Source organism: Ammospiza caudacuta, chromosome 3, assembly GCF_027887145.1.
Source record: "Ammospiza caudacuta isolate bAmmCau1 chromosome 3, bAmmCau1.pri, whole genome shotgun sequence".
In the NCBI taxonomy this organism is placed as follows: Eukaryota; Metazoa; Chordata; class Aves; order Passeriformes; family Passerellidae; genus Ammospiza; species Ammospiza caudacuta.
Window position 1 is genome coordinate 51,346,496 of NC_080595.1, and position 6,792 is coordinate 51,353,287.

A 6,792-nucleotide genomic window follows, 5' to 3' on the forward strand; every position below is an offset into this window, starting at 1 on the left:
TTTGACAAATTTTTCTGTTTCATACTTCATCTTGCCCACTCAGATGGCTAGACCAAGAGCTCCTCACCACAGCAGCACAAGATAACCGGGCATAAAGAGAATTCTCACTAACAAATATCACAACACTCAGTACCAAAACTAAATACTGTCAGTATTTAGCCTGACACCTCAGGTCATAGATTCTGTAGGCTAAGTGGGTGATACTGATACAGAGGTATTAAATAATAAATTCAGATGATCTATATTAGGTTGCAGATAAGTTTTTTGCCAATAGTCTTCCAAATCACTCACTGTTAGCTGAACATGGTATACCTAAATTATAGAGGATATTTTACCTAATATTTACTGCAATAAAATATTTGCCTACGGTAACTATATATGGACTAATCTTGGAGTTTCAGGAATTTTTTTATTTGATTGAATTTGTTTTTAAATGACACCTAACTCCTTACATTGATCACTTGGTCCAAGATCAGAACATCATGCATTTCTTCTCCTGCAATTCTTTCATGAACATCTTGGTCCAATTTAACCTACAATTGCTCCTTCTACTATCCTTCAAAATTTCTGATCATTTGAGACCCCCTGCTTCTAGCTGGGAAGCCAATACATGATGTACAGGGTAATCCTGTGCTATCTGTGAAGTCCTGGAACTAAAGTAGTGTAAAGCTCATTAAAAACACGTATAAATCCCCACTACACAAACAAGTACATATGAAGCATCCCATTCAATTGCAGTTGTGTATCTATTTTCCTGACTCCAGCTCCAGGACTTCAAACTCAATCCATCAATTGTTTAAAGATGGACCACCTCTGTGTCTTTTAACTTAAAGGTAAATGAAAATTTAAAACAAACAACCAAAAAAACATGTCCACTTCAGTAAACCTTCCTATCATTAGTTTTTAATACTCATGAAAGAATTTCCCCTTTCAAATGTTTTGCTTTTTCATGTAGATGGCATTGAGGAGTTAAATCAAGTCTGCTATTATGAAAGTTTTTTTTGGTGTTTTTAGTACAGAATTAAACTGCATCTATTTATCTCTGTTACAGCCCTTCTGCCATCTGTGACAGATCATATTTCTTGAATTCATCATCAGAAGATCACTTGTTTCATGTGTTACCTCTTTACACTGCTGTACATGCATTCCAATAACTGATATTTTACCTCTAGGAAAGAAATCCTTGGATTTTAAGAAGCAGAGGGAGACTAATGACAGAGCCCTCAGCAGGACTCCAGCTCCTCAACACCAATCAGGGATTACATTTCCTGCCTTCCACTGCAGCAGGAAAGCACCAGCTGAGCAGTTCAGAGGAGATCTAAGTAGTTTAGAAAAAACCCTCAGAGCCAATCACAACTGCCTACTGGACACAGCGGTCACAGAGAACTGGATTAGTATGCAAAGCAGGAGAAAGATGCAAGTTATTTATTAATTCAGTCATCTAGGTGCCTCAATAAACTATTAGAGAAGAGGCAAAAGAGACAGAAAATAACAAATTATGCTAGGAAAAAATCTCCCTCTTTTTCAACAACTAATTTGATAAACACAGTTATTCCTGTATCAGGACTCAGACAATTGATGCAACTCTGCTGTCTTATCTCCACACAGATTTCTTTGAAGGCCAAAGAGACCCAGAACATAGCTCCCCTCCCAGGCACACCAACCTACACAGAAAGGGCAAGGGCTGGAAACATGAGGGCCTGAGACCCCCAGCCAAACAGCCTCCTGAAGAAGAAAAGGTTGTCATCTTGTCTGGACGAATGGAAATCATGAGAGAGGCACCATTCCTAGGCTGGGCTACGTTCCTTCCTAGCATGTCAACAAGAAGCAGCATCTGCAATGATGTTTCAAAATTGATACTATGAAACAGAAGATTGTCACTCCTGAAATTATCAAGATAAGCCAGAGCAACATGGAGAGATTTTCTGCACATCACACACAAGAGACATGGTTCCAAGAAAAAGCAGAGTTAGCACTATAACCTGCAATGCTGCTAGAACTACAGTATTTGATCTCAACATTTCACTTCCCATGCAGCAGTCAAGGTCTGCTCTGCGTTGTAAGAATGTAACAAGCACAGTTCTATGCAAACTTAGTGTGATGCACTGTGCCACTGCTGCAGTAGAGTCCCAGCTTTGTACACATGAAGGAAGAAAGACAATGGGGAAGTGGGTTGCTCTTTTTCATCACAGAATAAAAAAAACTCTGGAATCAATCAATTGCAACAAATCCTGACCATAAGGAGGTTAGGTCAGGAGAGGGACAACCCCACATGTATAGGTTGTCAGCAGACAGACAACCTGCCGTGGAATGCCAAGACTCAAGTTTATTTTGGAATACTGATATGCAAATCTTAAGGGTATAAACAAACATGGAAAATGTAGATGGGCTTTAGAAGATCCCAGTTAACTAAAGCAAGTCACTTTCTTATCCACCAGCATTTAGCTACTATTCAAACATTTAACAACAATAACTATCAGTTTATATGACAGGCCACTGCTTTATGTATTCCACATAACATGAAACAACTTTCCCAAAAAGCCACCATACTCACACACACAAGGTTTTGTACTTGGGCATAGGATGGCAATACTAACATATACTTCCATCACAGCCTTCTATGTGTTGTCTTTGCTACATTTCCTTCCTCATTTCCAAAAGACAAGGAATACATTTGTAATAATTCTTCTGCATGGCCTCCACCCCATCATATCCCTTACTTCCCCTTCCCACATTCCTTATCTTGCAAGTCTTACATCAAAACTTACTTTTTTCCCCCCTAAAGTCAAACTATCACTTCAATTTTCCAGACCAGAGTGTCACCATTTTCCTAGGGGGTAGAGAAAAAACAAGCCCTAAAACGCAACACAGTTTTATTTAAACAAGTCTGTACTTCAAAGTCAAGTAGTCTATTCTACACTGACCATTTAAGCTCTGGTTTAAAAACTATGACTGCTGCTGCTTTTTGTAAAAAACCAAAACATTAAAAAAAAATTCGCCCATACTTAATAAAAATACTGCTTTCCTGAAATACTATCATAAAAAATGGAACCAGCTTTACCACCCAAATAAGTATAACAACTGGTTTTAAAATTTAGAAAGGGAAGCCAGAAGATTCTGAAGTTCTGGGATTAGTCAGAAGCAAAAAACCCTGCAAAAGTAGCAAGAGGCACACTCAAGAGAGCTCATTTACCTACCAGTGACAACTTGCAAAACAAATAAAATGTAGCCACTCCCAACAATAAAAATTTGACACAACAAAAAACCCCAAAACATCTTCCCTAGTCCTTGTAAGGCAGAGTGTCCTGTTTGTACCACTTTCCTCCTTTATACTTGGAACAAGAGAATAATAAAGTTCTGGCCTGCCTTTTCCTCAGTTAATGTATTGCTTCTATTCAAACTCATGAGATGTCCTTGGCAACTAATGATTTACCTCACCTGTTCCAGACACAAGCTGATTGTAATAAATTAATCTGGCTTTCAACACTACCTCTCCCATCCATATGGCCCCTACTATACATTCATCATTAATCTACAGTGTTTTCTGAAACAAGTGGTGCTGGTGAAGTAAATTCTCACAATTTAAAACAATATTCCCATTTATTTAAAATGGACGCAATTTAGAATGAATATACTCAGTACTGAATCCTAGCTTAGTCCTAGGACTAATCAGTCACAAGTGTTTGGATCCAACTGAGCCCCTAAATGTGCACCTTTTGCAATTATATTTAGGCCAATCGCCGAAATAAAGTGTCTGCTACATTCTGCTTCACAGACAAGTGATAGCACTATTGCTGCAGGAACCAATACACAAGGCATTAATAATCCAGACAAATACTATGATCTCAATCACACTTGGAATTATCTAAGTCCTTGCCAGCTGCTGCATTTCATGTGTTCTCTTCATTGCTCAATTTCCCTAATTTAATAATATTTTAGAACTTGTAAGTAATTCAAAGCATAAAACCATGCCTTATCTCCCTTTCACATCTTCACCACATAAGCCTCAATATTTTGGTTGCTGATGTAGAGCATTGCACGCTTTGATACTGCATGCTGCGAAACATATAATAAAGCCTCAAAAATGTTCAAACAGATCATTTGCAATATATCAAGAGGGAAACCAGTAAAGAAAAAAATGGTATGAGCTATCCTCTCTCTCTCACTTAATCACATCATTACAAAAAATGAATATAAAAGCTATTTACACAAAAATCATTCTAGGACAAAGAAATGAAAATTCTGATTCAAGAAGAATCAGAAGGTATGGCTGTGATGCAGTTCTGTTATTATAGCCAAAATAATTATCCCAAAGCAAATAATGAAGTTTCTCAGTTTTCCTAGACTCCATAAATCTATTTTGTGACACTATGATTTACCATACATCATGCCTTAAAATTTACAGTATCTACAACATAAATCTCTATTTGTTTTACTCAATATTGTTCACCTGCTACTACTGTTTTAGTATGAAAAAAAACACACAGGACAAAACATACCAAATTGAACTCCGCACTGACTCTGCTAAAGATCTGTGACATTGGCGGCAAACCCTGCCCCCCATATTTTGTGAGCAGTCAAGCAAAAACCCCAACCCTATTCACTGTTTCCATGCAGATACACAGACAGAATACATCTACATCCTTACAGAAACAACCTGACCTAGAAGCAAGCACCAGTACCTTGGACAGCCTGAGAAAATCAGCACACACTTATGTATGGTGATGGCAGCACATGGATGTGCTATGAAAGGGCGTGGAAGCCCGGGACAGCCTCAGGCTGCAGGTGCAAGCATTCCAACAGTGCAGGTATGCTGCTCTCAGACATCAGAAACAAGACGCTGCTCTACCATCAGTCAACTGACTCTGACCAGACATTGAAAACAGAGATGAATGGGGCAGCTTTCACTGCTGGCAATCTCCAGTGTCCTGAGGGCCATCTGCAGGAACCTTAAAGCTTCCCATGTAACCTATATGGAACTGAAAATATAAAAAGATGATAGAAGTGACTGGACCTTTTGTTGATAAGTTTCATTAAATGATCCCAATGAGTTACACTCCAATCTCATATGCAGTCATTGCAACATGGTTCAAACTCGTGTTTTGTATTTGCCACAAGGAAAGTTGTTCATATGAATTTCATTTAAGTATTAATACCAGACAATTCTACATCCTAGCAGACTCAAGGATCTCCTTCATACATACAGACTTAACCCACCTGTACCTTCAGTAATTTCCATATAATCTGTTACTACTTCCAAGATTAATCTTGCAAGTAGTCAGTTGATTCCTGTTTACCCTAGTTAAGTCCAGGTACTTCAAATAGTGTTTTTGAGCCCAAAGGCTTACCCAGCAGTCTAACTCTACAGAACAATGAAGACCTAGCTAATTATGCTCATTAATTAAGCTAATTAGGCAGCTTCAGCTAAAGTATGTAAATGCAGCTGGTTTCAGAATATTTCATTTTAAAAGGCTAACATAATTCAGCATGACTTAAGGCAAACAGACACTTGTATAGTAAGTGTTGGAAAACAGCTGTAGTGGGTTGTTTTGCACAGGAAACTATTGCTGTCATACTCCCACAGAGAGAAATGCTCAGGGGAATCAACATTACTTAACAAATTGAAAAGACTAAGCTCAGCTCCAGGACAGTGGAAGTGTAACTTGTACATCTACCTAACATATGTGCCCTGCTGTCCAGGAAATTCTCCGCAGAATTTCAGAGTCAACACCCAAGTGTGAACTGTGCTAATGCTGCTATCATCTAGGAAGCTTCAACCTGAAACAATCTCACTTTGCCTTTGTGCAGGCAGAGGTCATGATTGTAAAAAAAGTCATGGGTCTGTCTTGCCTTTTTAGACCACAAATAACTTATTCAAGCTTTATAAGCTAAACCATCAAAACAGAATTAGCAGGATATAATACACGTTTTTACATGATATTCTACTCCAAAAGGGATTGAATATGTAAAAGTATTTATAGGGTTAAATATGCATTAACATAGTCTTTGAATTTGCTAACATAAAGATTAGCTACAGATTACTACTGCCCCATGAAGGTCCAAAGGCCTCAAACATAATTTCTATTGCTAGGCCGAGCTTCAAGTGGTAGATTCATCTGAAATCTGGCTTACTAAAATATATTTGCAAAGTATACCTTCTTCTCATCTTGCTGCATAAAAACACTGAGACCCTATTCAAAAAATATAATATGAATATTTGGTGGATAAGCAAATATTCAAATAAGGCTAGAGAAAATAACTGCCAAAAGAAACAGCCAAATTTAAACTCTGACCTACATTCACTTTGGGTAACCAGTAGGGTCAAAGGCCAACAGCCTGTAAAACTAGAACTAGAGACTGTATTTTCATAGAAAAAAAAGTACTGAGATCTTCGCAAGAAAGGATTTAACATGACAATTGACAATTATGATTAAATAAAACTAAGAGCTGCAGTATGCATACTAGCAGTCTATCTCACTTTTGCTTGCTGTTTATCTTATTTCCTTTTCATTAAGGAAATGCCTCTATTCCCTACATGGAACTGTAGTGACATTTGACAAAGGAATTAAGAGGAGGATGAGCATGATCAGCTGCCTTTGCCCTGTTACCAAACACAGTCAATACACAGTTCATGACTCCAGCAGATGTTCATGCTTTACAGACTTATTGGAAACTTAAGGTCTTAGTTTTTCTGTCCTTCCTATATTACATGGAAAAGAGAATCTAAACAGAGAAACCACTGAATTACTAGCAGCAAGTATTAACTCATCCAACACAATCTACTGTACAAAT